The following is a 26,076-nucleotide window of genomic DNA, read 5'->3' as shown; positions in this document are numbered from 1 at the left end:
CATTTCAATCAAGTGTTTCCCTACCAAACCTTGACACATGGCACCCTTTTGTTGGCTTCTTTCACCTACAAAAGGACAAAAAAACAATATTAAAATGCCATAGAAAAACAAAATCGTTTTAAACCATAAAACAAAAGTCATAATATGGTTAATATGATTCTATATAATTGAACAAATATATTAAAATAGGCATGGATTCATAATATGGTTAATTACACCTTAAGGAATTCCCCTCTTAAAAGAACTCTCCTCTCAAATTACGTGTACATTCATGTGCCCTTGATTTAGATGTTAGATGATTAAAATAGTTTGAGCCATCGGATTCATTCAACTAGTGTTAAATTAGTTAATGGCACCTGATTTTTCAAGGGCAGAACCAGTGCAGTGGAGAATACATTGAATCAGCCATGGTTTTGTATGAATTGTTACATGAACAGTAGATTCAACAAATACAACAACAACTTCAATTGCAACAACATCAAACAACAACAATGGCTTCAATCCACCATATGGGTTGGAACCCTCTCGGTCCCAGAGCTCAGCGCATGAAGCTTCATGGCAACGACCTCTCAAAGTTAGCTAAGATCAACTGAGGTGTGAGGCAATGCCACTAGGGTAAATGGGTTACAAAAGATTAGGTCCAAAAACAGAACCAAGTTATGGATAGGGACCTTTTATACTAAAGAGGAGGCGATAATGGCTTATGAAAAGGTTGCTTATAGGCTAAGGGGGGACTATGCCAAGCTCAGTTTTACTCACCTTAAACTCCAGTTGGAAGTGAATTCCTTCACCCCCTAGACTGGTAATTCTGTGCTTCCATTGTTTGTTGATGCCAAGCTACAAGCAATTTTCCAAAGCTTAAAACAACCTTTGGAAAGCATGTCTAAGACTAAAGAATCAGAAGAAATTTCATGTGCATATGAGAATTCAAGCTCTCTTGGGTCGGTGCAGCATGAAGACGTGAAGAAGAATGACGTTTTCTGTGAAGTTCAGAATTTAGGGGTTTTCAATGCAAGTGTGCTAGATGTGTTCTAGGAATCTGCATCCATCTTGTCTTCTCCTTCCAATGGAGATGTGAGGTTGGAGGGTTTGGATGCTTGGAAGAACTTAAGAATGCCATATGGTTCTCTAGTCTCCAAAGATTCTGAAGTCTTATGTTCTTCATCATCATTTTTCCCCAACTTACCATCAAATGGCTTCGGCCACTCTGATGGCCTGGTATGGCACCTAAATTTTCAAGGGTAGAACCTGTGCAGTGGAGAATCCATTGAACCATCCATGGTTTTGTATGAATTGTTACATGTACAACATATTTAGAAAATACAACCAAAAATTCAATTGGAACAACATCAAACAACAACTTCAATTGAGACAACATCAAACAGCAGCAGCGGCTTCAATCCACCATATGAGTCGGAGCGCTCTAGATCCTAGAGCTCAACCCATGAACCTTCATGGCAGCGGCCTCTCAAAGCTGGCTAAGCTTTATAGAGGCGTGAAACAACATAACTGGGGTAAATGGGTTGCAAAGATCAGGTTACCCAAAAAAAGAACCAGGTTATGGCTAGGGACTTTTGATACTGCAGAGGAGTCAGTCATGGCTTATGACAAGGTTGCTTATAAGATGAGGGGTGACTATGCTAGGCTCAATTTTCCTCACTTTAAACGCCATTTGGAAGTGAATTCCTTCGTCCATAGACTGGTAATTTTGTGTTTCCATTCGTCTGTTGATGAAACTTTCTACTTCCTTCTTGCTTAGTTTGGAGCTTCTTTCTATATGAATTTTGAGCATGTGGTTTTGTGTCTGGTCAGTTTTAATGTTCATTTGATGCCAAGATTCCTCAAGTTACAGGGTTCCAAAAATTTCTTTGAGAAATGAGATTTTTTTCTCATATTTATTACTTTGGATATTTATGCAATGGAATTATTATGCAAAGGCAAAAAATGGACCTTCCACTGGAGGATTGTTGAAGGTTCATTCTACTTGGCATCCTTGTTTATGTATCTTTCATAGACCACATTGTCTCAATTCACTAGAAATAAAGGATTTATATTTTCAATCTCTTTCTTTTGTTCATTTTTGTTTGCAGGTTATTTTTTTATTACTTTATGTGTGTTATGTTCTTGTGGAATTTAGAATTAAGTTTTGTTTGTTTATTACAAGCTTCTCTAACCATGCTTTTGTATTGAAGTAGTTTGCAACAACTTACTATCAAATTGGATTTTACTCACTGATCCAATAGAAACCAAACCAAAAATGTGTTGATTGATTGTATTTCATTTACTCTAGAAAAAACCAACCTCGACAACATCTCCATCCTACAGACATGCTCAGGAACCACTCCATATATTGTCAATATCCTTTGTTGGCCTACAAAATACATCAAACGAATTTCTATCTAGACTGAAATATATCATAGAAAAACTATATAGTTGTTAAAAGAATAGTCACATAAATTATTTGGGCCATACTTTACCAAATGATGGATCAATGCAAATGCTTGGACTTTCCTATGTGGGTTTGCATTTTATAGTTTATAACCATTTTCTTTATTTTATGAGTTAGGTGGTATCCATAATAATATTCTCTGACTCCTTACATGTTTCATGTTAGTTAAGGTGTAGTTTGGTTTGCCACATGGATGGCCTTTGCTACTTCTTATTTCATTTTTCATATTAGTTTGGGACTTTAAGTGGAAAATTCCTAGTTCTGAGTATGCTCTTCCCCTTGCACCCTATGTGATTTGGGGGAATCAAAAAGGATTTGGGAACCATTTTTCTCCTCCCTTAGGATCATAGAAAAATCAATTAGTTTAATTAGGGGAAAGCAAGTATTTTGTCATAAGCATATTTTTCCTTTGGTGCAAGGGAAAATTCCATATAGTTTAATTAGTTGCAAATTGTAAGGATCACAAGTTATCCACATTAAAAAATTTATTAACATATGCGATTCACACTTATCACCTTGCACATGCTTCACCCCACACAAAAGAGCTTCTCTTAGATCCTCCTCAAAAACTATGCTCTTTGACGTGCACTCATTGTTATTGCTGCGGATTGTGTAAGGTAGTTTCTCATCACTTGTCAAAAATCAATTTCCTATAGTGGCACGCGCAACTCTGCCCAAGCTTTAAGTGGAGATACATTGTAATGTATAGGAGGAATTTGAATCTCTATGATTTTGGGAATCTCAAGCTTATGAAACTTTCTAATTCCTTCTTGCATAGTTTGGAGCTTCTTTCTATTTGAAATTTGAGCACGTAGTATTGTGTCTAGTCGATTTTAATGTCCATTTGATTCCAATATTCCTCAAGTTATAGGGTTCCACAAATTTCTGTGTGAAATGATATTTTTTGCGCATATTGATTACTTTAGATATTTATGTAATGGAATTATATGTAGGCTTCTTGCAATAAAAATGTAAAAATATGGTTTCATGATTTTGATAATTCTATCTCGAAGGTTTAATTAAATCTTTATGCAGGGCTCAAGGATCAACTTCTGATCATTGATGAAATGGAGCTTAGAATTGGACTTATTGAAGCAGTTATTTTCGAGACAAAGTAGAGGGATAAGATTAGTGGCAATCCAAATGGTGGAGCCACTGCACTATGTTGTACTCTAGAGCTTGCCAAGTTAGAAGGTTGTCAAAAAGGGGAGATCATTGTAAACTGATCTATTGATGAGCCAAACTGGCCTTATTTCATTCCTTGTATTCCAGGGAAATAATTAGGAAGAAAATACATAGTTAGACACCATCTATATCACAAAGTATGGCATGTACAACATTTTTTTTATGTTATGCAATTCACAACTGAAAGGTATTATTATCAATGGAAAGATTATGTGGAAGAATCCAAAAGGCTATTTTCCAAAGGAATTTGAATCTCAATGATTTTTTGAATCTCAAGCTTATGAAAGTTTCTACTTCCTTCTTGCCTAGTTTGGAGCTTCTTTCTATTTGAATTTTGAGCATGTGGTTTTGTGTCTGGTCGGTTTTAATGTCCATTTTCTGCCAAGATTCCTCAAGTTACAGGGTTCCACAAATTTCTGTGAGAAATGAGATTTTTTGTGCATATTGATTACTTTGGATATTTATGTAATGGAATTATTATGCAAAGGCAGAAAAATGGACCTTCCACTGGAGGATTGTTGAAGGCTCATTGTGCTTGGCATCCTCCTTTATGTATCTTTCATAGACCACTTTGTCTCAATTCACTAGAAATAAAGGATTTATATTTTCAATCTCTTGCTTTTGTTCATTTTTGTTTGCAGGTTATTTTTTTATTACTTTATGTGTGTTATGTTCTCCTGGAATTTAGAATTAAGTTTTGTTTGTTTATTACAAGCTTCTCTAACCATGCTTGTGTATTTAAGTAGTTTGCAACAACTTACTATCAAATTGGATTTTACTCACTGATCCAACAAAAACCAAACCAAAAATGTGTTTCATTGATTATATTTCATTTACTCTAGCAAAAACCAACCTCGAGAACGTCTCAATCTTACTGTTGATTTGGGGTAGCATCGGATGTGTTATAGCCACGAAATTTGGTGGGGAGGTTAGGGCACATGAGATCTCCAATACCCAGAAAGGGTTTGGCCAGATTCTAAACAGTTTGGGAGATATTAAGATAATTAATATTTTTAATGGAGTCCCTAAGTCTAAACTTAAGGAAATTAAAATATTAATGTGAACTACTATAAAACTGTGTTAGAATGGTCCAAAATTCATGGATCGAGCCTGATCTAATATTAGCCATTGATTAGGGACTTAATCATGGCTGTTGATTTTTCAATGAGGAAAGTAAAAGAGGAGGCTTGAGGGTTATGGAGAACACACCAGAGTGATCAGTCATTCTATTCTCTAGAGTGGGGTTTTCTAAGAGAGATAGAATTAGTGATTAGTTGTAGCGAGGGGTAGTAAGTACGATGCAGAGAGACAGGGACAACATTAAGATACTAGCGCAGAAGCATAGGGAGGTAGACACAGAGCCAAAGGGAGCCACGCAGAGGCAACAAAGACTGCGCAGAGCCAGAAGGGCCTGCGTCATCCACACAAAGGCTGCAGGAGTGACGCAGAGAGCCAGAGAGGCTACGTAGAGCCTCGGTAGGCTAACGTAGAGGGTTTTAGGCTGACACAGAGGCTAGAGGGATGAAATTGAGATTTAGATTGTGTTGGAGAGGGATTTCATGGAGCAAGCTTTCTGAATACCTGTTTCTAAAGAGAGGTATTGTTGCCATATTTTTTATCTCTGTCGAGTTAGCCAATTTGGCACCCAGTGTACTCAGAAAAGAACTGCTTAATAATAAAACCCTCAGATGGTTGCACCATTTTCCCGCATTGGGTTTTTCTGAGGACATTAGTCCAAAGTTAACGGTGTCATTGGTGTGCTTGTTTCTGTTTCCTTCAGTTGGTGATCTGTAATGTGTTGAGCATGCACTTGTATTTATTTTTAGTATTTACATGGTAAATAACTTGTTAATTAATAGAACCAGTAGGTAGGAATAAATCAGTAAAGTGCATGGAGAGTTTCTAACTGTTAGACTTATAACCTTCAACATGGTATCAGAGCATGGTTGTAGATTACAGGAGAACTGAGGACATCAGCAAATCAGAGTAGCAGTAGCAGAAAACAGTTGTCCCAAGTGATAGAAGTTGTTCCTAGAAGCAAAGAAACACGGAAGGTGTGACGTAGTGCCGGCATCATCAAGTTCGAGCCAAGAAGAGGTTGTGTAGAGGATGAAGGAGGCAAAGACAGGCTCATGCAAAGCCACACAGAGGCTAGGAGGGTTGACGCAGTTGGCTGAGGGAGCTAGTTTGCTGGTGCCGGGACTACAGAAAGCCTAGGAGCTCTTACCTTCAGGTTTTTGGGGTTTAGGAGGATATGGGTAAGTTGTAGAGTGGAGTTGGTGGGGTATTGTATTCAAAACAATACCTAACAGGGCAAGGTCGAGGAGGAGGGAGTTTGCTACCAAGGGTTTCTAGGCGAGAAATATAGATCAGTGGTGTAATTGAACAGACGATCAGAGCAGGGGGCATATCTACAGCAGGAGAAGGGTTTCCAAGAGGGAAATCAAGGCTTAGAGGGAGTCATATCAAGAACTTCTAGGAGGGAAGTAGAAGAGCAGCATGGCACTACACGGAGTAAGAGACTAGGACAGACTAGACAGAGCCTCAAACTTCATAGTCTAGAAAGCCAGACTCTTATCCATACTTGACAGAAATCATGTCAAGCACTTCGCGTTGAGGATGATAACAATCCTAGTTAACCCAGCTGATAACGACAAGTATGAGGAGGAAATGTCGAGGGCCAAGAGCATCATCCTTGACGAGGTCAAGGACCATGTAGTACCACACATTGCCGAGAAGGAAACGGAAAATGAGATGTGGGAGGCCCTAAAGAAATTGTACCAACATACTTATGTGCAGAGAAGGATGTTACTAGAAAATCAGTTGCAGTCATACCAAATGAAGAAGGGAGAACCGATTGACACCTTCCTCGGTCGACTGAATGAGATCCGGGATCAACTAACTTCCATAGGGGCCACACCAGATCAGGAATTGATGGTGAGAACAACCCTGAATGCAGTCTCAGAAGACTAGGAGGTATTTGTCTAGAGTATACTAGGCAGAGCGACCCTTCCACATTGGGAGGAAATGTGGGCAGCTCTTCGCTAAGAAGAGATCAAAAGGCTAAGCAAGGCGGGAAGCAGTGACAAGGGGATCAAAGTCAAGAAGGAGGAGGAGGAGGATGTTGCCCTAGCATATGAGGGAAAGCAAGAGAAACAGAAGAAGAAGGACCTCTCCAAGATCAAATGCTTCCACTGTGGGGAGCTGGGTCATTATGTGACCCAGTGTCCAAGGAATAAGAATAAGGGAGAGGCCTCCGAGACCAAGGCAGTGCCAGGAAGGGCAGCGAAGGAAGTGGAGGCACATGATGACTATGCCATGAGTGCACACACAACACTTGAGCAGAAGTGGGGAGACATCGAGCAGTAGTCAGACGGACTACAGGCAATGAGGGACAGGATCCTTGAGGTACCCAGCATCTTGGATTAGACCATACTACAAGAGCCTCGAAGAGGGGTAGCAGGACTGACGGATGTGGGTAGAGATGGATGCGGATGAAGCGGCAAAGAGAGCTATAGTGCAGAATTCCCAGGACAAGGCGAGGCTAGCAGGATGCAACAGTGCGAGAGGCATGGGAGTGTTGCACCAGTGCAGGATGGCATGGAGAGGTTTTTAATGGTGTGAGATGCAGGGAGTTGTTGCAGCAACGCAGAGGTCATAGAGGGAGCACTTGTTAGCAGCAGATGGAGCTTCAACATCAAGAGTACTCTAGCTTGACAGAGAGGTTAGAGTTGGGAGATTAGTTACTTACTTCTCAGTAACAAAGTTGCAGTGTAGTAGTTAGCAGTGGTAGTGCTATGGACGACACGATGCAGCATGATGAGAGGAGATGTAGTGTAGACGCAGCAGTGGAAGTGGCAGGGCCATGGGCAGCAGCACGGATGCAAAGGGAGTTGTCGTACAGATGCAACAATGGCAGTGGAAGAGCTATGTGCAGTAGAACAAGATGAAGTAGTGTAGAGGATGTGGAGCAGTAGGCCTAGCATCAACACAAGGACTGATGCTGGATGATCAGGGTAATACTCAGTGAGGAGTATTGCTAGAGCACAATCCTTTCTAAGACGGAGTGTTGATTTGGGGTAGCATCGGATGTGCACTAGCCATGAAATTTGGTGGAGAGGTTAGGGCACGTGAGATCTCCAATACCTAGAAAGGGTTTGGGTAGATTCTGAAGAGTTTGGGAAATATTAAAATAATTAATATTTTTAATGGAATCCCTTAGTCTAAACTCAAGGAAATTAAAATATTAATGTGAATTAATATAAAACTATGTTGGAATGGTCCAAAAGTCATGGATCAAGCCAGATCGAATCTTAGCCATTGATTAGGGACTTAATCTCGGTCGCTGATTTGTCAACGAGGAAAGTATAAGAGGAGGCTTGAGGGTCAATTGGAGAACACACCAGAGTGATCAGTCATTCTATTCTCTAGAGAGGGGTTTGCTAAGAGAGAGAATTAGTGATCAGTTGCAGTGAGGGGCAGTGAATACAAGGTAGAGAGGCAGGTACAGTGTCGAGATACCACCATAGACGTAGAGAGAGGTAGACACAGAGCCAGAGGGAGCCACGCAGAGGCAACAAAGACTGCACAGAGCCAGAGGGGCATGTGTCATCTGTGCAGAGGCTATAGGAGTGATGCAGAGAGCCAGAGAGGCTGTGCAAAGCTTTAGTAGGCTGACACAGAGGCCAGCAGGGCTGACACTGAGCTTCAAATTGTGCTGGAGAGGGATTTCGTGGAGCAGGATTTCCAAATATCTATTTCCGAAGAGAGGTATTACTACCAGATTTTTTATCTCTGTCAGGTTAGCCAATTTGGCACCCAGTGTACTCAGAAAAGAACTACTTAATAATAAAACCCTCAGATAGTTGCACCCATTTTCCCGCATTGGGTTTTTTTAGGACATTAGTACAAAAATAACGGTGTCATTTGTGTGCTTGTTTTTTTTTCCTTTAGTTGATGATCTGTAATGTGTTGAGCATGCACTTGTATTTATTTTCAGTATTTACATGGTAAATAACTTGTTAATTAACAAAACAAGTAGGTAGGAATAAATCAGTAAAGCGCATGGAGGGTTTCTAACTGTTAGACTTAGAAACTTCAGCACCTACATACATGATCAGGAACCACTCCATATACTGTCAATATCCTTTGTTGGCCTACAAAACACATGAAACAAATTTTTATCTAGACCGAAATATATCATAGAAAAAGTATACAGTTGTTAAAAGAATAGTCACATAGATTATTTGGGCCATATTTTACCTAATGATGGATCAACACAAATGCTTGGAATTTCCTATGTGGGTTTACATTTTATAGTTATAACCGTTTTCTTTATTTTATGAGTTAGGTGGTATCCATAATAATCTTCTCCCACTACTTACATGTTTCATGTTAGTTAAGGTGCAGTTTGGTTTGCCACATGGATGGCCTTTGCTACTTCTTAGTTCATTTTTCATATTAGTTTGGGACTTTAAGTGGAAAATTCCTAGTTCTAAGTATGCTCTTCCCCTTGCACCCTGTGTGATTTGGGGGAATCAAAAGGGATTTGGGAACCATTTTTCTCCTCCCTTAGGATCATAGAAAAATCAAATAGTTTAATTAAGGGAAGAAAGTATTTTGTCATAAGAAAAATATATTTTTGCTTTGGTGCAAGGGAAAATTCCATATAATTTAATTAGTTGCAAATTGTAAGGATCACAAGTTATCCACATTGAACAATTTATTAACATATGTGATTAACACTTATCACCTTGCACATGCTTCACCCCACACACAAGAGCTTCTCTTAGATCCTCTTCAAAAAATATGCTCTTCGACTTGCACTCATTGTTATTGCTACAGATTGTGTAAGGCAGTTTCTCATCACTTGTCAAAAATCAATTTCCTATAAGGGCACACACAACACTGCCCACACTTCAAGTGGAGAAACATTGTAATGTATAGGAGGAATTTGAATCTCTATGCTTTTGGGAATCTCAAACTTATGGAAGTTTCTACTTCCTTCTTACCTAGTTTGGAGCTGCTCTCTATTTGAATTTTGAGCATGTGGCTTGTATTTGGTTGGTTTTAATGTCCATTTGCTGCCAATATTCCTCAAGTGGCAGGGTTGAAGAAATTTTTGTGAGAAATGGGATTTTTTGCGCATATTGATTACTTTGGATATTTATTTAATGGAAGTAAATGCAAGCTTCCTGCAATAGAAATGTAAAAGGGTGGTTTCACGATTTTGATAATTCTATCTGGAAGGTTTAATTCAACCTTTATGCAAGACTCAAGAATCTACTTCTGAGCAATGATGAAATGGAGCTTAGCATTGGACTTATTGAGGAAGTTACTTTCGATACAAAGGAGAGGGATACGATTAGTGGAAATCCAAATGGTGGAGCCACTACACTATGTTATACTCCAGAGATTGCCAAGTTAGAAGGTTGTAAAAAAGGGGAGATCATTGTCCACCGATCTACTGATGAGCCAAACTAGCCTTGTTGCATTCCTTGTATTCCATGGGAATAATTTGGAAGAAAATACATAGGTAGAGACCATCTATATCAGAAAGTATGGCATGTACAACATTTTCTTTTATGTTATGTGATCTACAACTGAAAGGTACTATTATCAATGGAAACATTATGTGGAAGAATCCAACAGGCTATTTTCCAGGCAAGTTAGTACATTTATTTAAATTCTATGGGTTTGTCTTTAGCCTACCTTATTCTTGGACTTATCTGGTTTCTCCAATACGTGTGCTTCAAGAATGATATATTACATCTTCAAAACTGTATAGCAGCAGTGATATCCCTTGGAATGCTTGAGATGACCTTGTGGTATTTTGAATATGCCAGTTTTAATGCAATCACTTTTATGGCTATTAAGGAAACTGTCTCTCGGCTTCTCCTTCTTGTGGTTTCTATGGGTTATGGTATGGTGCGACCTACTCTTGAGGGAATTACATCAAAAGTGGTTCTTCTTGGAGAAATACACTTTGTTGCTTCAGAGGCATTGGAGCTTGTAGAAAATGTTGGGAATATAAATGATGCTTATGGAAGTTGCAATAACTTTCCTTGTATTCACTACCATTGTTCTTAATACTTTATTTATCATATGATTTTTATCCTTTTTGTTATTGAAAGGGTAGGGATAATATCTCACAATATTACTTTTACCATCTTACTGTTATTTATATAGTTTGCATAAGCATATATTTTGTAAGTAATATAGAAAAAAGCTAGTAAATCATGGAGTGGAGTTTTTGTTTGACACGTGTTACTTCTGATCCATATTAGTTGTCATGATTTTGATTTGAAATACATTTCACTTAACTGCTTCATTGGATGACTTTCTAAAATCCCATAAATCATACTAAGAACATTCTGGGCATAGCTTTCGATGTAATCTTGAAAATAATAAGGCTTAGAGGTGACTGTGATATCACCATTTATTATTTTGTTTCGAGTGAATAATGAGATCATTCTGCCATGAAACTATTTAATCAAAAAAAGGAATCCAAATGTAATCAGAACATAAAGACCTCTTTGTTAAATTCTTAGATACAATATGAGGAAAATCTTCAGGCCTTGTAACTTGGTTAGTCTCGGCAGGGGATTTTTGTGGTAAATTTTCCTACATTTAATAATAAGTTCTAGTCTTCACATAGATACTTGTCAAATTTTTAGGTCGACTCTTACCATATAGACTCTGGTGCTTAATTTTCCTTCATTAAATCATCAATCCAAGTCTCCACAAATGCTCTTTTTGTGAAATTTCATTCACTTAAGTCATCCCTTCGAGTATTGTCAGAGCTTTCCTTTGGTGAAATTGCTTCGTTATATGCCATCGTTCCCTTCCTTGTGGGCTAGGATGTATGCAAATGTGCATATACATATAAATACCTTTCTCCTACCTTGGTTTCATTCTAATATCCATATGACAATGTTACTCATTAAATTCCCCAAATGAATTGGATACCAGTGCTATAATCAATGGAAAAACTTTGTGTATCATCTTAGGTTTCTTTGGAGGCACTTCACCTTCCTTGTTTTGTCCGTGTGTTGATTTAGAAGGTTGGGCAGATATGGAGCATGCCTTTCAATTTCATTGTGGCTTTCAGGTGCAATGATGGTAGACTAGGAGAGCCTTTTATTTCCTAACATGGAGGCAATTGGCTGAAGGGTCGCTTGGGTTTGAGGCTTCTTGCTAGCTTTGGAGCCCTTTTGACACACATTTTCCCATTCATCTTGGCTAGCATTTAAAGAGGGGGCTACTAAAGAACTTGAGGTTCAGGGATTATAGTCTACAACCTAACCATAATGATGCAGTCTTTAATATTGTGCTTCAGGCTTTGACAATGGAAAAAGGTGTTAGTAAAATTGACAACTCGGTTAAGGATGCAGTCTTTAATATGGTGCTTGAGGCTTTGACAATGGAAACATGTGTTGGTCAAATTGACAACTTGGTTAATGATGTAGTCTTTAATATGGTGCTTCAGGCTTTGACAATGGAAACAGGTGTTTGTCAAATTGACAACTCAGTTGCATCAGTAACGACATTAAAAAATTCCATCCCCAATACAAGGAAAAGATCACATACAATATTAACGTAATCAAGAACCTTGTGGAGCTGATCACTCTACCAAGGATTGCAATTATTAATTAAAGTGTGAAGTACCAAGAAACAATCTAGTTTATAATTAAATCCCATATGATGTATGTATAGATCAAATGAAAAGGATTTGTCATTTGTCTCATTTAACTTAGAAATGATTATAACCCCTTCCAACTTTAACTAAATCAATGAAAAAAAGGCTAAAAGATGATTTCTAAATAAAATCCAAGTCCAGGCCATAAGGGAATATATAACAGATGATAATATTATTTTCAGAACAAATTAAAATGCATATGGACCAAAGCTACTGAGAAATATCACCTTTTCTCTTTGAAGTTCTTGAAACTGTAGAGGAAATTCATCAAACTTTTTCAATGATAAGTTCTGATCATCAAGTTTTGGAGTTATAGCTTCATTGAGTTGCAATTTTCCATAAATTTCTCAACAAATCCTCTGAATTTGTACTTGAACATCCAAAAATTGCTTGATCCTCTCTTCCTTTTGTGGCCAAAGCTATTCCAAAGGTGGTGTAAAAGAAGCAAGTTGTTCCTTCACTATGCTTGCAGGATTTTTAGGCTAGAAATACAGTAAACACATTTACTAACCTAAGTAGCTAAACAAAAGCGAAAGTTGCAAGCTAAAGAAGAGAATGGATGCACTATAACTGTGCACAAAAAACATGATGATTTTGGTGATGGTAAGAAAAAATGTCTGCGAATATATTAATCAGGAAGTATAATTGTGCACAACTCTTATGCAATTATGCATGCTTGAAAATGATTACTTTCAAAAGGTTTTTTTGAAGTGCTTCATTAAAGTCAAGACAAGCATTATAAGCATAAGCGACCTGGAGTGGGCAGGCACAAGAAGTGGGAAATGGCCCAAGGAAATAGTTTTAAACTAGACAACATCTAGATTGCATAACATATCATATCTCTCTTCATCTATGTTCTTCCATATGCTACTGCCTTACAACGTTTCCTTTGCAACATCTAGTGCAATTGATAGTATAATTCCATATAATTGAACGAATATATTAAAATAGGCATGGATTTGGACAAATATATATAAAATAGGCATTAAATGGGTGGCTTGGTTGTTATAACCAACCCATACCATATGTAAATAAAACATTAAATGGGTGGCATGGTTGTTATAATCAACCCATGCCATATTTAACCAAAACATTAAACCATATGTCAACGGCTATATTAAGTGTTACACACCAATTATGAAACACACCAAATATTTGTATCGCTACCAACTCTGTGTTGACCAAAACCTTTGGACAGTTTGTAATCAAACATCGACGTATTAAAAACAAATACACAATATGTATGTTGGAGCATGATTTAGATCTTGGGACCTCCGTCCCCCAAACTTAACCACTCAAATATTGTGCTAATAAAGCACTTGGTAAAGTACACCAAACAATTATTTTATAAGTTGTTCATGTCATTCAACTGAATGACGAAGGATCGTGAAGACCAGTGGAACCTTGACTAGCCAAGAGGGTCGGAACCATGAACTAAGAGAATCTTAAGACGGTGAAATAATTCTCTTGAGGGCTAGAGGTTCTAGTGACAGAATTCATCAAGATTATAGTCATTTTTGCACGTTTTCTTGCCAGGAGTCCAACCGTGCAGTCAGAATCTCCATTTGAGCAGTAGAAATGTAGGTGCCCAACAACACAAAATCTTTGAAGAATTTTGTGGAATCTAAAAGATTCCCTTGGAGGCTGATTTTTTCAAGTGTCAGAATGATACCAACTTTAAAGTCATTCTACACAGAATTTTGTAGGTAGAACAGTGGTGTTCTCAGAATATTCATCCGAGCAACGTATTTTTCAGCCATCTTTAGGAAAGAATCTTTGGGGGAATGTTCAATATTCTCGAGGGTCCAAAATTTGACGGTGTCAAAATTGGACAAGTTTATAGTCAATTTTACACCACTCATCACCATATATTCAGTCATGTAATCCATTTCAGCTACTGACCTTTGCATTTTTTGGCCATATTAGGAAGTGGAGGTATATGTTGCAGTTATGCCATGTCTTTCTTCTTGATTTTCTAGGATGATGACCTTATTTTTCAGATCCCTGATTACCATTATGTTGAGGGATACTTGTTGCCACATCATGTGATATCTGTTTAGCTTGTCATGCTAAAGGAGGACCCATTTGAGTGAGATTTCTTGTATGGAGAACATCTCATGGAGAGACACATCACTCAGGTTGAGGGTATTTGTCCTTGTAATGACAAAGATCATACCATGTACATCATCATCATTTGTAGCACGTAATGAAGTGGCCTCCACTCTCTTGACACCAGGGCCCAAAGACGTAACCCACACTGGGTGAAATTTGTTATCAATGTGTTATATGTTCTTGATTTTCTTATCGCCATTATGTTTCCTCTTCTTCCAATATCCACATGTGGTTGATCTATACTCTTTTAAATGTAATTCTACTAACATCACAGAAGGAAAAGATCTTGGTTAATTTTGGTAGCTGAAGAGATCTTTGGATCAATAACTATCAAAATTGTAGTTTGATGCATTTTGATAAATGGAAGTTAGTCCATAGAGTGTTTCAATATTAAGATTGTCCTTTGGAAGGTCATGAAGTGTTAATTCTGCAAGTTCACTAATAATGGTCAGAGGCAGTTATGTTTTAAATATACATCAAGTGGAAGCTCAAAGTTGTGTTGATGAAGAAAAAGTTGTGTTTAGGAGATTCTAGAGTGGGTGTAAGTGTTGATGATGACCAGCCAAACAACAATCAATATTGTTATGGTGTATTTGTGACATGTAAGCATTAAAGGAGGAACTTGGAGAAAATGCTTCCATGTTGAGTTTAGAATTAGTATGGGATTTTGTTGAGAGAATATCTCAACCGTCTTAGCCATATTTGGAATTAGTTGGATCTCAATCCAACTATATGTGTGTGTGTGTGTCATATTTGTGAATAAAAAATAGTTGTTATGTGTGCATATTAATTTCCTTTTGTTTATATATTTTGCTCTAATAAATCAAAAAAAAAAAAAAACAAAAAAAACATTTTTGAGAAAAGTAATTGCAACGTAATTATGCAAAGTAAACCATAAACATTGAACTTCAATAATAAATAATAAAACTACAATAAAATACCAAAATATATTTTTATATTTCATTATAATTTTATTTATAGTTTTTATTTACTTTTATTTTACATTTATTAGTTTTTTTGGAATAGCTCAATTAATAAGTTCTATGTATCGTTTGATGTTCGAATACTCTTTATTTGCTTCTTACTAAAAAAACATATCTAAAAATTATAGTGCTAGTGGTTAGAATTAAATCCTCTTATACTCTTAAATACAAAAATAAATAAATAAAATCTCATAACAGCCCATCAGCCCATCATTCAAAATAGCACCTCAATATATTTAATATTTTCAACAATATGTATTTGGAAATTAAATTTAACATTGTATATAACACTAAAAGTTGTATGGTTAGGGTTTTTTCTGCAACACAATCTCTATCCTACACCATTAGTGACCTTCCCCACTGATGTTGCAATCACCAACATTACTTGTGCTCTGTCCGACTGACCACACCTCAGATGGGCACTCCTAGAGGGGGGGAGTAGCCCCCTCCTTCAAATTTATCTTGATTGGTGAGCACAATTCATCTTCAGTCCCATCGTCCTCTGCAAGGCCACGCAACAAAAAAATATCTGAATCCATGGCGCTTGGAGCTAAATGGAAGGAATGCATGAAGGGGCACTACCTCCCGAAGGCAGCCAAAAACCCCAAAGTGACCATCCCCAACAAATTGCTGGATAAAACCCGCTAGTGCATACAGGACCACAACTTAATTTGCAAACTTATGGGTATTTGGCCAAGGGAAGCATAGATCCTAAGATGGATCTAGGAAAAATGGCAACCGAAAGCCCCCATCAACCTTCTCTTAAGGGCTAAGGCCTTTTTCACAGTAATCTTCAAAGACCTAGAGGATTGAAAGCGAATCATGGAGAAAGACCCTTGCTTCATGAATAGTACGAGGCTTTTCATGTGACATTGGGATCCTTTTTACGACCTCGATAAGGAGAAATTCCTAGTGGCCCCAATTTGGGTACATCTGTATTCACTCCCATAATATTTCTTGGAAATAGATATCTTAGAACTAATATGAAATTCCAATGGAGAGTTTTTTCAGATCTCGGAGGTCACCCATCGAAGAAGATTCTCATCATATGTCTGCATCTATGTGTACATGAACATTTCACAACCTCTTCCGGAATCAGTGGATATAGAGTACCAAGATGAAACCTAGTCACAATCATTGGACTATGAGCATGTGTTGTTTAATTACCGACTGTGCCATGAGTATGGGCACTTATTCAGGGATTTCCTGCATTAGACCCAACCTTCATCCATGGCTCCAACCTCAGATGGATTCCATGAAGTGCAACATCGACGTCCTCGCGCAACCAAAGCCCCCCCCCCACCCTCTGGCCAGGCTAAGGCCAAAAACGCGTCGTCTAGCCGAGCATGGGACCCCATCACTAATACCTCCAGTCAATTGTAGACTAATCCTCATCCAACCCCTCAGGTATCACAATAAAATTGCTTTTCCCTGTTGGCGGAGATCATAGAACCAAAGATGATTGATACCCCACAACTAGAATCCTCAACCTGCTCAGCAATGGAGATTGAGCGAGAGGTAGAGGGACAAAAAGGAAAGTAGAAGAGCAATTGCAAAACCCCTAAAATCCAAGCAAATAGAAAGGATATCCTTCAAGCCCTGGCTCAAGTGCATCATGCATTAAATCAAGAAGTGAAACTTTAACAATTAAACTCAAAGAAGTGATTCATGGTTGCTTACCTCCATAGTTGGGCAAAACATGGATCAATCAAAATCCCCCAGGATCAACTGGAGCAATTCCATCAAATCTTCAAGGAGTGGGAGAAAATACAAGTGATGGTGGACCAACAACAGACACTAGCTTTAGTACCATGGGAGGAAATCTCCCCATCCCCACGCCCCGACCAAAACAATGCATTGAGGAAAAGGGGAAGAAGACCAACAAGGGAGGTGATTAGGGAAGCAGGGGCAATCTTGGTAAAATTATGGTAGACAAATGTATTGACCAAGTATTATCATCGCTCCACCCCATCTATTTATCAATGAAATTGATTTTATCTAATATTTGTGGCCTCAAATCCAAAGGGAAGATGAGGTACCTGAAGGAAAGAATTCACAAAGAGAAACTAGATATCCTCATCATTCAAGAAACCAAGGTGACATAGGAGCGGTTCAAAGAAATAGGAAGCAAAAAATCACCATTGGCAGAATTCATGGCCTTGGATGAACGAGGTAGTGAGGGTGGCCTGGGAATCCTATGGGACCCCAGATACATTGCCTTCGATAAATTTATGGCCAACCCATACTCCTTGAGAGGACAGTTTGAATGTCTAGGCACCCTGAAAAAGGTATGGTTAACAGGGATATATGGCCCCACTACGTCGGGGTCAAGACCTACCTTTCTTCTAGGCCTGCGAGACTCGAAGGAAATAGTGGGGATGGACAATTGGATTCTAGTGGGAGACTTCAATCTCATCAAGGATCTCAACGAGAAGAAGGGGGGCATTTGTTGCCTGGATAAAAAATCAGGGGCGTTTCAGGAGACAAACCAAGAGCTCAGAATGGAGGATGTGGAATTAAAAAATGGAACTTTTACCTGGAACAACTGATGAGGAGGTAAATTCCAAATAGCCTCAAAGCTTGATCATTTTCTTCTTTCTGACAACATTTTATTACAGGATATTTTCTTCTAGGCAGAGATCCTCCCATGCATGGGATCTAATCATTGGCCTATAAGCCTTCAGATCGATCTACAAATGGCCTCTCGAAACATGTCATTTCGCTTTGAATCCTTTTGGCTAGATCACCCAGATCGAGTACCCAAAATGGAAGAATGGTGGAGAGCCTCAAGGGATAGAGGGAGAAATCTGATGGAAACACTTCAACTCAAACTCAAAGAGCTCAAAGGAAAAATCAAAACCTGGAACAAGACGGAATTTGGGAACATCCATAACGAGAAGCAACAACTAGAGGAAGCCATGTGCTCCCTCCCACAACAAATAATATTGGAAGGCCAGACCGAGGACTACATAGATCAAGAGTGGGGAATCCTAAATGCCCTAGAACAATGGCGAAAGCAGAAGGAGATCATGTGGAAACAAAAGTCCAGGGTGAAATGGCTACGAGAAGGGGAGTGAAACACAATTTTTTTCCATCGGACCATGATCAAGCATAGACAATCTAACCACATTTTTTCCCTTATGGATTAGAAGGGGAGCTATTTGGACCACCATGATGAGATCATTGAAGAATTGATTCGGAAATTCCATTCCCTCTTCATAGAACCAGATGTTGACATACAACAAGCAATTCAACAAATCCAACAACACATTCCTTCCCTCATATTGGTGGAGAAAAATGTAGTCCTTATGTGAAAAATATCCCTAGAAGAAGTGCAGGAGGTGGTAAAGGCTCTTTCGACAAGATAGGCACTAGGCCCGGATGGGTTCACTACTGAATTCTTCAAAGCGGGATGGAAATTCTTAGGGGAAGAAATGTTGGAGATTTTGGAGTACTCCCAACGATTCCAATGGCTATGGATAGGCCTAAACACAACATTTCTAGCCCTCATTCCTAAGAAGGAAGAAGCCATGGACCCAAGCGGGTTTCGCCCAATCACTATATGCAATGTCATCTACAAGATTCTTTCATGGATCCTAGTTAGAAGACTCAAACCCTTGCTGAAGACCATTATAGGACCAGAGAAAACTGGTTTTGTTTAAGGTTGACATATATTGGATGGAATTTTGGCAGCCCACGATGTAGTTCACACCTTAACATCAACTTGCATTCTAGGTATTATCATAAAGCTTGATCTTTCTAAATCTTATGATAGATTAAATTGGGAATTTTTGTTATCAATTCTTGCAGCATTTGGTTTCTCCCTGGCGTGGATTAGATGGATCAAAGCACTAGTAACAACTTCTTTCTTCTCAATCTTGGTGAACAGGGCACCCTATCAACCCTTTCGAGGATCACAAAGGCTTCGGAAAGGGGACTCTTTATCCCCTTTCCTTTTCATCATTGTTGTCGAAGGCTTGGGTCTCTTAATCAAAGCTACATCGTTCTCGAGGGATCTTATGGGTATCAAAATATCTTAAGGAACCCCTTCGATGACTCAACAACAATTTTTCTATGATAACTTGTTGTTTGGAAAGCCATCACTTCGAGAAGCGAAGTAAATAAAGGAGATTCTGGAGATATTACAACACACTTCAGGCACCCACATAAATGGTGAAAAGTTGGACATATAATTCTTCAACACTCACCCTCTAGTCTGAAATCATCTGGCTAGAACCTTGGTATTTAGAGAGGAGTGCTCCCTAGTACTTATTTAGGGGTCCCGCTGGTATCCAACTCCCTCAAGCTTTTAATCTGGAAAGAGATAATGTCTCGTATTTATAAGAAACTCTCCAGCTAGACATTCAAATCTCTTAACTCAACAGGAAGGTTGGTTTTGTTTAAGTTGGTTCTGCAGGCAATCCTGATATATCAGCTCTCGGCTTTGCCTACACCGAAAAGCATCTACAGAGAACTAACAAAAAAATTCAAAAAATTTATTTGGTTTGAGATGCAAATCAAGATGAAATGGGCATTGGTGGCATGTGATAAGCTACATAAACCATAACTTTATGGAGGCCTGGGCCTTAAGGACTCTGAGAACTTATCATAAGCTCTCAGTGTGAAGGTGTGGTGGCACTTGTTACAAGGAGGAAATGAGATATGGAAACAAATGTGGAACACTAAATATAGGGTTGAGGCTGGATTGCAGCCCCTGCAAGAACATCAGAAACTCCTAAATGGATTTGTGATTTGGAACCGTGCTAAAATCCAACATGCCTTCATTCAAACTCGTGGATTTTGGGAAATCAAGAATGGTGGCACTTTTAGATTTTAGAGTGATCGCTAGATGCAACATCCTAGAATAGATCAAGGTCAGGCCTTCTCAGCAGTCAAGAAATTCACATCTCTACTAGGAGCGGAACTAGTCAAGGACTTCTAGAAGGACTCAACCCAGGAAGCCAAATGGAGGGAATGGAAGACCTCTGAGGACCGGCCCCTTCAAATTCCACAAAGGGAATGGTAGGACCTCCTTGAAACTCTATGGAAATGACCCATCCTTCACAATGGGAAACTAGATAAGCTGAGATGGGGAAACAAAATCCAAGGAATGTTTACTTTAAAGGAAGCCTACTCCCTCCTATTGACAAAAGGAAATTTGGAGTCGGACTCTATATAGAAACTAATTTGGTATTCCCGCTTATGGCCCAAAGTATCATTCCTATTATGGTTATCTAGGCTGGGAAAACTTCTAACATGGGACAAAATAAGACAAAGAGGCTTCAACGGCCCATCATGGTGTCTACTATGCCACAATAAGGAGGAAACAGTGGACCACCTCCTAAATTCATGCCCAAAGTTACTGGAAGTATGGGGGTAAATTTCAAAGCTCTTTGGGGCCTCAGACAGATCTGTTAATAGCCTTGCGGAAACCATAGAAACCTAGAGATGGTCCCTTTTCAAGAACCCCATTGTTAATATAACTTGGTGCCTCTCTCAAGGTTTAGTACTATGGAAGATTTGGAAGGGAAGGTACAGAGTAATCTTTCACTCAGTTCCCTTTCATCCCCCCACTGTCTCGACAACCATTAAGCGAAACCTCCTGTAGACCCTCTCTATTGACCGATACAAGGTAGAATATGGGAAGGAAGAGAGACGAGGGATGAGGGACGAGAGCAAGCCATTCTCTTGGCACTAGGGATTTCTCAAAAATCCTATATCCCTCTTCTCCCTTGAAGGTTGCAACCTAAACAGGCATCCTCCAGCAAGTTCAAATGTCCCCCATAGGGATTACACAAACTTAACTTCGATGGAGCATCTAAAGGAAATCCTGGGAATGCAGACCTTGGGGGAATCATTCAGAATGACAAATGGAAAGTGATTAGAGTATCTGAAACCTCATGCGGACACACAAAAAACAACGTGGCAGAGTACCTTTATTTGGACAGAGGATTATAGATGGCCCAGGATCTTGGCATCAAAAAGTTGCAGGTTACTGGGGACTCCTAGATAGCAACTTCTATGCTTCAACGCCTTATCAATGGTTCAGCCCCAGACATGGTAATCAAAAGCTGGAATTTTGAATTAAAAAGGGAACATATCCAATCTCACCTCTTAGCTATTGATTATGTGATCACGGAGGACATTGACAGAAAAGGAAACAAGGCAATGGATCTCCTTGCGAATCGGGGATGCGAGTTACAAGAATAGAAAATGCAACTAGAATGGCCTCTCATCGACGGAGATAACCATCTAGAGGAGTTGAGGGAAATAATAGAGGAGGAGGCCACCTCCCTGATGGGGGTGAGAACCAAGGCGAACGTGGTCAGTAGATCCCATGAAGATTGAAAATTGGCTTGGTGAGGTGGGTCATACCTCCAAGCTCCCTCATACCATGCGAAGGAGGGGATGGTGTAAAGGAGTAGCAACTCTAGGGTGTGTGAGAATTTACATCACCTTGGGGGTGGGAAGAGTTGTTGAGTTGATAAGCGAGATGCGGAAGGAGTAGGGACTTCGGTTCAGTGTGCAGGCATGGTAGTGGATTTACAATTGGCCTCCTACACGACGGTGAAATAGGTAATGGAGATGCGCCAGAAGTGGTGGTCCCTTCAGTTTCCTTGGAGAGATAAGCACTGTTGCACCTAGGGGCGACCAACTTTAGATATTTCTTCGGCCAGACATAGCCAGATTGGGTCGACAGATGTGGTGGGAAGGAAAGTGCTATTTTTGGGTCATTTGGGGCAAGGATTATCTCTGCAAAATCTGGAAGTGCATTAGAGAGGGTGGCGCTTGGCACGTATCTTGCTCCTAGAGAACTATCTTCCTCCTCGTCATTGGCTCTCTCCATTGGACTGAATGGTGCAAGGGTGAGTGTGGGGACGACATCAATGGCGCGACCTCAAGATCAATTTGGAGAATGGGAGGGACGCCTTAAATTACAGCTGACAAGGAAGTGCTCCTGATGAAATTGGGTATAATTTCTCGGTGACAAATGACACCTACTCTTCGAGGAAGGTGGTCGAACCCTCTAAAGCATCCAGTGATAGGGAGGGATGAGACCCTCGCCTTGGAAACCATGGTGGATGGTAGCAGGAGGGTAATGGTGGGAGAGGCTCGGGGTGATGGTTTTGGCATGCATGGAGGACGAGGCGGCGAACTTCGCAGAGGTAGATGGGGTGACCAGAGTCAAGGGAAGATGGGTCAGCGTAGCGGGGGTGGAGGTATGAATACACCCTGCATTGGCAATAGCTTGAGAAGGATTGGCCCTCGGAGAGTTGGAAGGCACAGGAGGACTCAGACAATTACAAACGATGGTCGCAGTGATGTCATGGACCCTCTGAGCCTACACCTCTACTGCCTGGATAGCTATCGAGATCTAATTCAATCCTTGATGACCCAGATGGATGTGGAAGAGAGAGCCAATAGGGAAAAGTACAATGAGTTGATGACTACTCTGGAACGCATGCATCATTTCCAAGGCCAGGTCAGGGAGCGAGTGGTGGTAGTCTGGAGGGGACAAAATCAGTTAACAGAGAAAGTGGAACAACTGGAGACTTGGATGGTGCACTTTCAAGGGCGTGTTCAATTCACCTTCCATCCTCCGCCTCCTCCAGGAATTGCTCCAGATAACCCTGCTTCAGTCACCTCTGACGACTAGTATGTCCTCTAGTTTTCTTTTTGTTTTGCTTATATATTGGAGCCTATGGCCCTACCTTTTGTGGACACTAGAACCATCATCCTTTTTGTATTTATGTCACCTTCTGCAGATCACGGTCAACAACCCCGGTAGGGGTGAGACCACATGCTTTTTGGAAATTTCTGATGCATATCTTTTTTTCAGAATGAATGACTTACAAAAAAAAAGTTAAAATTTGTTTGTGTTGCTTATAATATAGACTGAAATTACCAACTAGCTATTGCTATACCAAATAATAGATTTCAGTATTTGAAGATTTGGAAAATATAGTATTAGAATTGGCCTCCGAATTTTTGGTCGAATTTCCAATTTGCAAGAACCAATTCATTATAGAACAAAGTGTTGTCACTTTTACTTTTGACTTCGAGAGTCAAATTCTGGGCACTCTACGAAGGTTTTCTCTACCAAAATTGTCCCCAACATCCAGTGTTAGAATTGTCCTCCCTCCTATGTTTGGTTGAATTTCCAAATTGTGGTAACCATGTCATCGGAGACCAAAGTCATACCATTCAAGTATGGAATTTGACAGGAAAATTGATTGTCTTAAGGTGATCAAATATAGTCAATTTTCTTTTTTTCTAGACCATCAACATTTTACGTTAAAATGACTGAAATGGGTATTAGAGTTGTTGAAACTAGCAAATCTGACAGGTGCTTCAGATTTGAAATTCCTACCCTGATGTCATTGTTACTTTGACTTTGAAAGATAGATTCTGACCACTCCATGAAGATTCCCTCTACGAAATTTGTCCTAAATGTCTTATCATTGGTTGCCAGTTGTTGGTATTCAAACCTTCAATAAAAACAACAGCCACATCCTCTCTTCCTCCAATATCGCCAATGAGTAAAGACAATGATTAAAGATATTGAAATGGCGGCCACATCCTGCTTTCCTCCAATATTTCCAATGAGCAAGGACTGTGATTAAGGGTATTGAAATAACGACCATATCATGTATTCCTCCAATAATTCCAATGAGCAAGGGCAATGATTATGGAATGTTGTAGTGTAAATGTTTTACTTTGTTTGTGGAGTTTCTTGATATATTTTTTTGAATGTTTTCAAAAATTTGGTAGAGAATTATTAGAGTGATAAATTGAATTGTAAATTTTTCTATTCACATTTCAAATAACAAAAAATCACAATTTAATAAAAAGTTATTTTAGCAAAAAAAACTCTAAACTATAACGTAATAAAAAAAAACCATTTCCTATTTCCTAATTACCCGAGGAACAGTGAATGAAAATCTACCCTTAAAATAAAACAATAAAGTATGAGTGCAATATTGAATATTAGATCATTTGTTCCTACCCGTTATATTAAACTTACCAAACTCCTAAGATTTAATGCTTTGTTTTTGTTTTATTTCCTTACTCAGAAAAAGCTAAGTGATTATAGTATAATTATTAGTTTTTAATTTTTTATTTGAATTATGTGATGGAGCTTTTGGCAAATTTGTGAATTTTCACTGTTTAAAATATATTTTCTAATATATAAATAAATACAATGCTCTTAAAAATCTTTGAAATCACTCATATTATGTAAATCACAAAACTCAAACATACAATTAAAAAAAATCCCTATTTAAAATGCGTCCTCTAATACATAAATAGAGTGGTTATATGCATATTACAAAAGTCACACATACCATTTCCAAAAATATTCACTAAATTTTACAAAATTTATTTGAAATATTTTCCAAAAAAATCTAAGATTAAACTACTCAAACATTAATCCTTTCACATTTATTCAATAATAATAATAAAGAAATCAAATTCTATAATTAAAAAAAAAAAAATTATTTTCTTAATATAAAACATCATAATAGTCCCTCACCACGGGTGCATAGAGTCGACGAACCTCGACATTCTAAGATTATAAGACACCTGACCATGCATTCAATCTTGGCATGCTGGCAATCACCTCGACGTGATGGTTGCACGGGTAGTCTAAGGAGGTGGAGGAGTTGTCCATAAAGTGATAGAAATTCTGGTCATATTTAGAGAAAATCAAAGTTATAATTGTTAAATTTCAAAATTTTAGGTATTTTAGAAGTTTTTAATGGTGCTGAATCTATTTCCATCCTTAAAAAAATGATTCGAAGATTGTTTTTATAAGATTTTTTAAATTTTTTTACCGAGATTATAATGATCCAGGAAATTCCTCCACCTCTTTAGACGACTACGCGTAAGAGTTTGGATGTCATACTCTACAATGAGCTTCCCTCACGGGATCATGATGGCGTCTCATTATTGTTCATTGAGATTTTCGCTAATGGAAGGACAGGGCTGGCGTCAGGATGAGCCGACTTGCCTCCCCGCTCCCTCTTTTAAATCCAACAACCTTCGATGAACACCATTCGTCTCAGACAATAATGAGTCTGGAAGATGTCATGAGCAGGAATTATGCCTCTCATGTTTATTCTCTCTTCTCAGTCAGCAATTGGCTTTTTGCCATACAGACTAGTTATCAAAAATAGGTGCAATCTCAAGAAGCTCAACAGGTGTAATTGGGTTGTTTTCCGCAACAAAACGATCCATGGCACTAGAAAAAGCACTATGTATTTTTTTAAACAGTAACATAAATCAAACCATTACTTTAAGAAGAAGAAACAAAAAAAACATAAATATTATAATAAAAATAAAAAAGGTTAATGAAATGTTAATAATGCAAATTCAACCATAATTATAATAATATTGAGGTCAGCGAGTAACATATACCAAATTGAACCCTCTATACAAACATATATGATTTTTCATCCAAATCCCAATAACCATACAATTTTTCATGGTTTTTCATCCACCTTACAATTTTCATCACATATTTGATTGATGGTTTTCAGGTGAAATAGTTACGCTAGTCATGGCACAAAGCACAAAGATATTATAAAGAATAAAGCGAGCACCATCAATTTGAACCAATAATTCCGCGAATAGGACCATCTTAGCTAGTG

At 38.7% G+C, this 26,076-nt stretch overlaps 2 pseudogenes; both read left to right on the top strand.

The window, feature by feature from the left end:
- Positions 1-365: 365 nt before the first annotated feature.
- LOC149150432 (ethylene-responsive transcription factor ERF056-like) lies at positions 366-1,035 on the top strand (annotated as a pseudogene).
- A 78-nt stretch (positions 1,036-1,113) lies between these two features.
- LOC149150431 (uncharacterized) lies at positions 1,114-1,759 on the top strand (annotated as a pseudogene).
- Positions 1,760-26,076: the final 24,317 nt, after the last annotated feature.

This window comes from Pinus tabuliformis, chromosome 9 (genome assembly GCF_031772625.1).
Source record: "Pinus tabuliformis cultivar Carrire ecotype Pingquan chromosome 9, CPIR1, whole genome shotgun sequence".
NCBI lineage: Eukaryota > Viridiplantae > Streptophyta > Pinopsida > Pinales > Pinaceae > Pinus > Pinus tabuliformis.
The sequence above is the reverse complement of the archived record's forward strand: the minus strand, read 5'-3'. Positions and strand labels throughout refer to the sequence as shown.